Source organism: Neodiprion pinetum, chromosome 7 (genome assembly GCF_021155775.2).
Source record: "Neodiprion pinetum isolate iyNeoPine1 chromosome 7, iyNeoPine1.2, whole genome shotgun sequence".
NCBI classification, from domain to species: Eukaryota; Metazoa; Arthropoda; class Insecta; order Hymenoptera; family Diprionidae; genus Neodiprion; species Neodiprion pinetum.
In genome coordinates this window covers 20,384,507-20,396,552 of record NC_060238.1, presented here as the reverse complement: position 1 = coordinate 20,396,552, position 12,046 = coordinate 20,384,507, and the positions used below count along the sequence as shown (strand labels likewise).

Genomic DNA, 12,046 nt, shown 5'->3' with positions numbered 1-12,046 from the left:
AACCAGCATGAGATTTGAGAAAAAACAAATAACCATGTAATATCGTTCATATTGCCTCTCCGGTACTCTGCGCGTCGATTAGTTTTTGAACCAATGATCTTATAAGGGAACGTAATTCTAGTTACTAGTGATTCATTAATCCGATATCAACCATAAAAAAAAAACACATCTCCTAATCGCAAGAATGGAAAATCTTCGAATGCAAATTAAGAAAGCCTGCAACTACACTCGCGGAATAAGTAAAATCGCTTTATCAGTGAGCGTCAAAATTCTTGAAGTATCATTAAATAATATTTGTACACCGAATCACGATTAGAACAAAAAAAAAAAACGATATCCCTGACGAGATTAAATTTTTTTAATGTGCAAATGTATTTAAAAAAAAATAAAAATTCTTTTTTCATTACGCTCAATATAAAATCTACGTCAATATAAAAACGAATAAAATTAGGGTGTACAAAACAAACGAAACGGGAAAATATCGTGAGTAATAAATATAACTAATACCCTAACCATTCATGCGTGTAATATTTTGATCGATTGTGTATGTATCTACATTATATTGCCATTCTCTCTCTCTCTCTCTCTCTCTCTTTCGTTTATCCAAGCATCAATTATTAAACCAAGCTGCAGGTGTGTAAACCTATCGAGTTTTCAAGCCTCGCGCGTGGAACCCGTATTCATCACACTTACATGATCGGAATAACGACGCGAGCATAAATTATTTTACGATATGAAAGCCCGTCAGACAACGTTCCTGTACCCACAGTGTTACGATAAAACACCTTTATGTGTCTATTCATACGTCATGGTCAACGTATGATTATATACATGTGTGTGTGTGTAAATATCTGTAGATACGGTTCATAATACACCGAGCCAAGCGGATAAATTCCGTTATATTGAACAATAGGCGTTATGGAAACCTGTCCCGAAATTATCCCGTAGCTGGAGGGCGTTTCGTGGCTTCAGTAGGGGTGGATTTGGTCACACATTGCCGAAAAAAAGTTGGGGGGGGGGGCAAAGGAGAACGGAAAAAGAATCGTGTCTGAGGGTTTAATCGTTCATCAATTTGTGTCTACATCAAATTTCAAAATCAAAGAATTTCAAAATATTGCACGTGAGTTCGAGATGATTAGGATCGTTTTAAAGAATCGTAATCGTGGAATTTCAAGCGCTACTGTATGAGAAGATTTTTCAAGGGCTTCGAACAAACTTGATATTACTTCGAACAATTTCACGAGATTTCAGAAGACCTCGTAGTGATTTATTTGAAAAGCTTCAAAGGTTTCAAAGATTTTGGGAAATATGATGGATTTTAAAAAATTTTGAAATCATTTCACCAGATTCCGACGTCCTCGAAATGATGATTTCATACGATTTCTAATGCTAAAAATTAATAATTGCACAAAATTTTCAATGCTTTCACGGGATCTTAACTCATTTCTACTCATTTGAGGTTTAACACGATTTCAAAGGATTTGAAATGATTTTATAGGACTTTCAACGATTTCGCAAGGTTTCAAAGGATTTTCACGGAATTTCAAACGATGTCACGAGATCTTGAATCGCTTTACAGGATTTTAAATAATTTCACGGAATTGAAATGATTTTGCGAGATTCTACATGATTATAAAGGATTTCAAACGATTTCATGAGAATCCATACGATCTTACAAGATGTCAAACAACTTCACTGAATTTCAAATGATTTCACAGTGTTTCAAATGACGTAACGAGATTTCGAATCACTTTACAGGATTTCAAATAATTTCACGGGATTGAAATAATTTAGCGAGATTCTACACGATTTCAAAGGATCAAATGATTTCGCATTCGACGATTTCACAAGATTTCAAACAACATCACGGAATTTCAAACGATGTCACGAGATTCCGAATCACTTCACAGGGTTTCAAATGATTTCACATGATTTCAAAGGATTTAAAATCATTTTATGAGAATCCAAATGACTTGACAGGACTTTCAGCGATTTCAAAGAACTTCGAACAACTCTACGTGATTTCGGACGACTTCAGCACTACGCGTAACATCAACCTCCCTGATTCCGGGGGTTATGAGGAAAATCTTAAGAAGTGTAAAATGAGCTCCAGCACTTCTCCGCCCTTCCGCTGACCAGTTCCCGAGTCCCAAGGGATTTGATGTGAGCCTCGGCCGGAGTTGACTACGGGCTTGAAACCGGAAGCCCGTAGCCATCTATCGGCGGAATCATCCGCCTTCAGCCAACCCCGGACGGTTTATCACGTTCACCCATCGCTCTCTCGTCTCTCAGCTCCGGCTTAAATATTAATCAACGAAGGACACACCGCCGACCACTTGCCGGAAAGGAGAGTCGATTTCATCCTCTACGATATGTAAAACGACCGGTTTCGCGGGGGGATTTTAACGGAGTTGGATTAATCCCGAGGTCCTGATTCTCTGGATGTTCTGATTGCTTCTTTGGCAATTTGTCGTACAGTGATTGAAATTAAAAATTTTATATTTGATCAAGTAAGACGGCTAATAAAATGTGAAATAAAAAATTCTAAGAAAATTTTAGCATTTTAGCATCAATTTTTTATTTCTTCCATCAACGGACTGCGAATCTCTTGTAATTTGATAATTTTTAGCGTTTTGTCACAAGTTTCAAGAAACACTTTATCTTCTACAATTTATATTTCAAGTTTGTAAAAAGCAAGTGGCTGTAATGATTTCAGAACTTTCGAGGAAATATTCATTGATTGAGCGGTATATTTTCCGAGAATTCCACGTTTTTCACATTTTTCAAGTTACTAAAAATTCTTCTCAATGATGTTAAACCAATCGTGTATTTCGAATGATGAAGCCACCCAATTATTGAAATAATAACAACTATAGAAAAGTGTCACATTATTGTAATTTATTTTCTTGATAAACTGAAAGCACAGTGTTAGTTAAATTTTTTATAAATAACAGCAAGCATTTTTTACTCGTATCACTAGTGACCACTTTCTTCGTTATAAATCATTAAATTTTTATTTTTTTTTTTTTTTTCGAACGATAATTGTTTTCGATCTACTGGGTTTCATAGTTACAAGGAAAAAAAAAATTATGGACCGAATGAGAAATTAAATCACAAAAAATTACGCAGAGTTTTTCACGTTTGTTAGTTGTGAAAAGTTATTGAGGCAGGATTTAAAATCGAATTGATAACTACTCTCGGCTTTATGCGTATAATACGTATAACATACGCGTGTATAATGTGTTATACAGACTGCTCTGAGCAGGAAAATCAGATTGACCAAATTGCTTTATTCTCTGTGGAGAAAAGAATGTAGAGAACTAAGTGGCGCTTTGGGTGTAACGATTCTCTGCAAATTTCATCCCTGTTAGTAACATACTTTATCAAATTGAATCACGTTTTCACATCACGTTTGAATTTCAATTATCTATACACGAATTATACAATCATTATATACGTATTTGAAAAACTTTGATTTCATTTTGCTTCGTCACGAATTACACTGAATATCACAGAAAAACCGTAACGTTGCAGAATAATGATTTTCATAGACGCATAAAATTTCTATACAAAGTAAACTCGATTCAGTTCTGATTTTTCAATGACTCGCCAGTTTTTTGGAATCAAAACTGGGAAGAGTTTCCTTTATAACCAAATTTCACGTGCCAGTGACCAGCGATGCAAGTGACAGGAGAAACAAACGACACGTTGATCATAGATACGTAAAATTTCTACATAAAGAAAGCTCGTTTCAGTTTTGATTAAAAAAAAAAAAATAGTAAGTCACAGGTATCCTATTAACGAACAATGCTGTGCAATAAAATGTACAAATGCCTTAGCCTTCCGTCTAACTTGTTTGCGGTCCGAAACAAAACGCAAGTTCGATTCTGTATAAATTATGTGACAATGACCAGTGAAAATGGAATGCATTGTCACATAATTGGTATGAAATCGAACTCGCGTTTTGTTTTGTATCAAAAAAAAGTAAACTAAAGTTTAAACTAAAGTGTTTGTGTAAAGAGAATTATTTTAATCACAGATAGTGATAGTTGGCAAGACCCAAAATAACCGAATTCACGGCTAGTGGAGAGATGATGAACGAGAAGCCCGAACGAACCGAATTTCTAATTTTTTCATAAAATGTGTTATAAAAATTAGAAATCAAGAATAAAATAAACAAAACATACATATGATTGAATAAAATTTTGTTTCCCTCAATTTGAAATACAATCCCTATGGTCTCAAATTTTTCATTCCAAAAAGTTGGTCATGGACGTTAATCGGCTGTTACAATTAGAAACGTCGACTTAAACTGCAGAGTTTCCTCTTCGTGAGGATATTTCCTTCTAACAAACCTCAAGTTTTAAGCGATAAGAGAGGATGAAAAATCGAAATTGTATTTTTTATTTATTTTTTATTATTTTGTTTTTTGTTTTTTGTGACACTCTAGTGTACATATCGTACTCGCAACGGTAGCTCCGAACTTGTCTGCACGGGGATTGTTAAAACGAGAATCTTCGAGTCCTGCGTTTTAAATGCAGCACAGCAAAGCGCAAAGAAAACAAAAAAAAAAAAACCGAAGATCTCACTGCAAAATAAATGCAAGCACGGACAACGGACACACCCACACATGCCTTCCCAGGCTAGGTATAATACCTTCAGGAGCATCATGGATCAGGGTAGAAACACATGTACGTCATATCTCGCAGCTTATGAGCTATTCTGTCCTACAGCAGCGTCTTGAAAACGGTACGAATCGCATGGTTGAATGCCGCCAGGGTGCCCGAATACTCAAGGCTCAAAGCTGAAGGCTGAAGGCTGAGGTCCTGCGCATGCGCGTCGTTTCTCTATTGATCATGGGCTCCGCGATTCAGTCTGGTTCAGACCACCGAGCCGGACAGATATCTGTGATCAGTTATTTTTCTACAGGCACGTGCCCGTCGAACCCCTGCAGTTTCATCCCTTGTGCAAAATAATATATCGCAATAGAGAAATACACACCAGGGAGAAATAGGCTTGAGAAATTTTTGGCCGTAGTTGTTACTCTGCAGTCCTTGAATATTTTTGAAATAGCCAAACGAATTATCTGACTTTTTTGATTCCTTAAGAAATTGTTTTTTGACACAATTCTGTAGAATCACATATCTGACACACCGGGGTCAATTGTAACCCAATGACAAAAACAGTTACGAAAAATTAACTATTACACATTTTCCCTTGAGAGTTCTTAAAGGGTTACTTTTTGAAACTATACATGTATAACAAAATATCAAAATACCAGATGGCGCAACAAACCCGATTTTTTTAGATTCGGGTACTTTATATTTACAAAGAAAAGGCGCGGGGTCGTTTATACCCAAGGGTGTCAGATAAGGGTTAAAATCCTAACTAATAGTGCCGATTTTAATATCGAATTAGAGATAGAGCTCAGAATCGAGAATGAATCAGCGGTCAAAAATAAGTTTATGAATCGTTCAATCGTCATGGAATCAAGAACGTGGGAGAACAAAAATCTTTCTTCTCATTCTCGTTTCATACAGCAAAAAAATTTTTTGAACAATTGAAAAACTCGTAACTTTTCCTTGATTTCCCTGACTATTTTTCAAATTCCCTGACCAATCGTTAGTATGTTTTTTTTTAACCAGAACTGAAAAATATAGTTCCGGATTTAAAATCAAACTGCCTTTTGTAGCGAAGAAATCTAGTACGCCTTACTATTTTATTTATTTATTTATTTTTTTTTTTTTTTATCACAGTCACTCGTACCATATTTTCCTGTTACTATGTATATATTGCGATAGTAAACTAAACGAATAGATTTAATCGTTACGGAAAAACTATAAAATTCAGTATTCAAAACTGTAATCGCAAAACATAATTACTAATCGTAGTTCATTTCCTTGTGATTTCAACAATATTTAACCCGCTATAGTAACGATACTCATTTTACTAAAATTTTTCAGTAACCATAGGGAATAAAAAAAAAATTTTCTCAGTGTGATCCGGAATAACAATTCTTACAGAACTTGACACTGTTTTGATCAGTACAATTTTTTTTGCGACAAAACTTGATCGATCAAAACTTCAAGTACTTACGAATTTTTTCGACAAACGATTTTTACTTTCACGAATAACTCAGAAGTGGCTCAACAAATTTACTCAAAATCGGACCAGTTTTCGATTAATCGAAGCCAAATCGATAGACCAATTTCGAGATTGCAAATTTTCCAGACATCTCATGAATCCCACTATTTAAGCTTGACAAAATTTTCTGCACTATTACGATTTTCACGATACCGCAAAGTTTTGCGAGTTGTATCAAGGCATCGTGAATTAGGCACCGATTAAAAAGAATTCGCACTATTTTCTGTAACTTATCAAATCGATTAGAAAGCTTGACATATTTTTATTTTTTTTTTCACAAATAAGAAAAATCTGGTTATAACTCAATTACCTAATCACGTATTACGATTTTGTAAATTTATCTGCGGTTATACAAACACTGTAATTAAAAGCAGATTTTTTATACGATTAACGCATGTAATAACAGAGAGAATTTCAAACCCATGATTAAACGTTCAAATGTATGGGAATGATCCCATCAAATTTTTAAATAAAATGAATAAAAATAATGATGAAAAATATTAATGTTATATGAATTTCATAATTTCCCAATAAAATTTTATATCCTTAACGGATTTTATATATTAATATTTGTCGTAAGATTTTTTTACCGAGATATAATTAATCAATAAATGTTGATGGTAATAAAAATGATTAGATTAATCTTCTTGATCAATTTAAGGTTAAACTAACATCGTGTATGTATGATATAACATTCCTGAGAAAAAATAATTAAACTCGCGAATACTTTTAATTATCCATCGCCAAGAATTTGTCAAGCATGCGTTATGACGCAATCGTTACAAAATTCAAAGCACCGCAAACAAGTCATTCAAGTTTCACCTAAGAAAAAAGAAACACACGTCTCCAACCTGACGTAGGTTAAGGAAAACTTATAGGTTGTAGAAAAAAGAAGTATAAAAATAACCTAAGCGAAGAAACTACGTAAAAAAGAAAAACACAAAAAAAAAAAACCAGAATAGCAGCAGCAGAGTGTAAAATGAGAAAAAAAAAAAAAAATTCAAAGCTGTCGGTAATACGAGCACTCGGCCAACGCTAATGAATTTATTAATGCCTAATGATGAAAACGACAAGAGTAAAGCACAGCTCGTAAGTTTTCTTTCCTTCTTTTCTTCCTTACGTAACGTACCTACGCAGGCACCGCGTTGTGTGAAAAGTAATTATGGATTTAAGGGAAAACGCGTTGCTGAATATTTTACGCTTGCAACGTAAAAAAGCAAGCCAAACCTTTTGAAGTTATCCAAGTCTCTTTCGTTTTTTTTTTTTTTTTTTTTTGGGGGGGGGGGAGAAGGGGGTTAGATTTACAATTTCCAACTTTCACCGCAAGGTGACGAAAACGAGAAAAAAATAAAAATTTCAAGCACATTCTCGACATCGCCGTATTATACAGATACATACGCCGAAAAGTAAGATTCGATTCAAAGTTACTTGATTTCACGTATAATTCCGTCGCGAGAATAATTTTGCAGAGATTTTGCTGAGAACAACGGAAACGACTTCGAAAATATTGTCAACTGATCGCAATACAGTGAAGAACAGAGGAAATAAATTGAGACAAATGAATAAAAATTAATCTTTATATAAAAAAAAAAAAAAAAATACGGCATGAATCTAAAATTATTGTACATATGTTATGCCGCATGTACATGCAATAAATAATCAGTTACAGTGTTAACCACACGACCAAAAACGCAGAGAGATTCTTAATGATAATACGATGTACGTAATATAAATTGTAAATAAATAAATTATTGCCATGCTGTAGCAACTTTTTACTAAAAAAAAGGTGCTTGCATAGTGGAATTACATATATTACACAGTATTACGTTTAATAATTACTAAAGAAATTTGCTGGAGTCAAAAATTAATTGACTAATACGGTTTTCTGGCGGTTGAAATGGTTGACAAAAAAAAAAAATCCTATATATTTTAGTGTTTTCGCTGTTAAACTACGAAAGAGAGTGAATTTTTTTACACGAGTTCAAATTCAAGTTTGATTAACTATTGAAAGAGGTTACTTATCAAAAAATCACAAGAGACCTAAATTTGTAGATCATTAAATTCCCTACAAAAGCATGTAACGGAAATTTATGTTAAATCGCCTCGTTAACGAGCTAAAAAATTCAAAAATAACAAAAATTATTTTCTCGTGTTAATTAAATGGAAAATTGCTTTCAATAACCACTAAATATTAATATTAAGGGCTGAAATTATAACAAGCGTGTCATTTCCGCTTCCTACAACTAATATTAAACACCCAGCATTGAAAAAAAAAAAAGTCGTTTTATTTTTTGTACGAATCTAAATACACATACATTCAAATGTATAAATAAACATACGGAGAACAATTATTTTCTCGTAAAATTTTTCTTCCGTTTTAATTATAAAATGTAACGTTTCTTCATTTGTCCTGTTTCCAGTTTCTTTTTTCTTTTTCTTTTCTTTTTTTCCTCTCTCTCTCTCTCTCTCTTCTCATTATCTCATATTTTTACCATCGGTTTGTCGTGTTACTAAACTATTTTGTTTTTGTTTTTTTTTTTTCGTCTTTTTTTCCGAAAACACCTCACGTATATACAATGTTGTACATATTTACAACGTCCGCTAATTCCAGCACGACTTTGTCACGGTTCAACTCCTCCCCCGCTTCCTCTCCGCACCCTCCGATGAAAAATGGGCCAGGGGTGAAAAGGGGTTGATGGTTTTACCCCCGCGTCAATGAACAAAAAGAATACACGCACACAAGCAGAGAGAAAGAGAGAGAGAGAGAGACGTATAATATAGTAGAAGTCCTGAACCTCTGCAACCATACAGGATATATACGAGTATATATATATATATAAATACATACGCAGGAAGGAGGAAAAAGTAACCCAACGACGGTGGCTCGAACTTTTTTATCACCCTGTCAGCCACCCGCCCCTTTAGTAGCAAAAGCTTGGCGCATTTTAACCTGACAATTTTCATTCAAACACTGTACTAAAACGCCCGGCTAACATCTTTTGTCATTCGTCGAGCGTTAAAGCGCAAAGAAAAGAGTGGAAAAAAATTAATAAATTATGAACAATTGGAAAAAAAAACACACGGAAGGGAAGAAAAGAAAATTATTGGAAAGGTAATCAACCTTTCCTTTATTTTTAGTTTTTTTTTTTCCCCCTCTCCGCGTCAAAAGCATTCGCGTTACAATTAATATAAAGTCGCGGCATCGGAAGGAGAAAGAAATAGAAAAAGCGTCGCAGTGATGATTATACGTTTCAACTCGTAAGTAGGAATTATATGATCGATAAATAAATTAATCAGCATCAATGATGCGGAAAAAAAAAAAAAAGTCAAGCGCCAAAATATTTTGCGAGTCCCTTACAGATTGTTAGTTTCTGTTTCTTTGTCTTTATTTTTTTCTTTTTTTTTTCTTCGTTTATTCGTACGCGGTGAAAAATCTGTGTTATACAAACATTTTGCTATAAACCATTTATTTACAGCTATTGCACAAGTCGATTATAGATATGTTAATTATTAAACCCGTAAAATACGTTCAATGAAGAAAGTAGAAAATATCTCTAAAAAACAAAAATCTACCCAAGTACAATAATTTTGACTGCAGGGTTTCGATTTGCGGATGAAAATTGACGGAGGGTAGAGAGAGAGAGAGAAAAAAAACAGGAAAAAAAAGTATGCGGAAAATTACGGAAAAAACCGGAATTCGGATCCGCAACTTTTCGTAACTCCGCTCGATCGTAACTCGAATTTTCGAAATCTTGCATTCCGGAACTTTGACCCGCCGTCTTTCCGACCGTTCGAAACTTTGTTGTTTCTTCAAAGTTTGATTTCTTTACTTCGAGTTTCAACGGAACATAATTCGGAATCGATCATTTTTTCCGAACTTTTGAAATACGGAACTTTAACCCGACCCAAAGATTTATTTTAAAAACAAAAAAAAAAAAATGGCACTCACGGCCTTTTTAATTTTTCCTTTTCAACTGATCGGAGAAATGGAGAGAGCGCAAAGGCTGACGGAGTCTTACACGCTCTATCGTAATGGAATAACCGCGCCAAGGAGCGTTAGAACGCACCCTTTACAAGCCTCCTTTCATCTTCCCCATATAGCTTGCAAGGAGCTTGCAAGGAGAATCTCGCTACGTGTTTCCCGGGCAGCTACAAGCGCCTTATACACCCAAGGTATGTACACCCCGTCCGAAGGACATTCACGCGTTTTCAAACCCTCGAGAAATTCGCTTCCGTGTACCTTCCATAACCAACCCCTACGGGAGTCTCTCCCCTCTTTGCCTATCGGGATATATGGGCCATTCCATCACGATTCGCGATCATGTTTACACCTTCGATTCGGAGCGGAGAAACCTTCTCCTTTTTCTTTTTTTTTTTTCTCTCAAACCGTCCGGTTCTTTTCTCGAGACACGAAAATTCAAACCGTTTCGCTGTTTTTCGATAATTTAACAAATTTTCAAAAATCACCCGTGCCTTTTTTGTTTTTTTTTTTTTTTTTGGTTTCTCAACAGTTTCAATAATTTTGCCATCGGCTTTACGTTCTGGTCACATTTTTCATCCCTTACAAAGCTACGTTGAAAGTTTTTTTTTTTTTTTTGAACGATTCGGAAATATGAATTCTATTCGCTATTGCGAGAACAAAACTGAAAAAAATTATTAAATTTTTTCCGCGTCGATTATGACTGAAACGCGTTTCAATCTGATGAAAGAAGGTGAAATTGATTTGTAGAATTGTAAAATTTCTTGGAAATACAATGAGAAAAATATTGTACAAATTAATTTTATCTTCGAACATAGTAAGTAATTTTCACACGTTTTCTGTAGAGTGAAAAAATCTGAGAACATGTTGTTTTTTTCCAACTTCAAAACGCATGTTTATCAATTTTTTCTGAACGCAAAGTTCTCACAGGACAAAAAAGAACTGGAAAAATTTCGCCGTCACATAACCGATTTTTCTTTAAATTATCGAAAGGTTGATTAAAGATTTGTAGGAATTTTTTGAGAGTTTGGAATTAGTAAAAACGGAAAAAAAAAAAAAAAAACCAACAACGTTAATAATATTTGAATATTAGTACCTCTGCGACAGTTGCGGATAAAAAAAATTGTGTGAATTTTAGAAGCGTAATAATCAACTGAAAAAATTTCACCCAAATCGAAAAATTGTGGAATCAAAATCTGATCGATTTTTCATGGAATACACCATATATGGCACACAACACGGCATATAACATATGACGGTGTTTAACTTGGAAGCTAAGAAAAGCTTCTTTTGCACGCTTCTTCGAACCGCCGGCTCACGGAACAATTACTACATATTTCCTTTTCCCGTTCTCGTTATATTTTTTCTACCCTTTTTCTACCTTATTCCTTTTCTTAATACCGTTAGACATTTCGATCCGCTTAGGATTTTTTTCTCAAAGAAATGAGATAAAAATTTCAAAGTTTCCAACTTTTTTGCTATTTTTTTATTTTAATTTATTTATTTTTTTTTTTTTTTGTTATTGGAAAATTCTGCATGAAAATAATCAACAGCATTCACCTAATAACCATATAATTTACTCAAACACCAAATTACACGCTTAATCTGCGTATCTCGATTGCAGGAGTTATTTTTTTTATTGCTAATTAGTGCGAGATATTAAAAATTTCACAACACGGATATCAACGTTCGAAAAATCAGCCTTATAAATTTCGTTTCTCTGATCTTCTAACGCGTACACGTGGAAGATGAAAAGCAGGACAAAAATTCCTTCGGCAAAGATATCATACAAACATATAATATTTTGATCATTGCCCAACAGAAGCAAGAATACAAGCCTTGATGAAAACAAAAAAAAAAAATAAATAAATAAATAACGAGAAACAAGTCGCATTTGTTCCACGAAAATGTGTCTGGAACGAA

At 34.2% G+C, this 12,046-nt stretch overlaps 1 protein-coding gene across 1 annotated transcript in view; it reads right to left on the bottom strand.

Annotated features, from left to right (window-relative positions):
* The window catches only part of LOC124223730 (hemolymph lipopolysaccharide-binding protein-like), a 187,612-nt gene that overhangs the window by 143,732 nt on the left and 31,834 nt on the right, over positions 1 to 12,046 (bottom strand). The gene's annotated exons all lie outside the window — the stretch shown is intronic.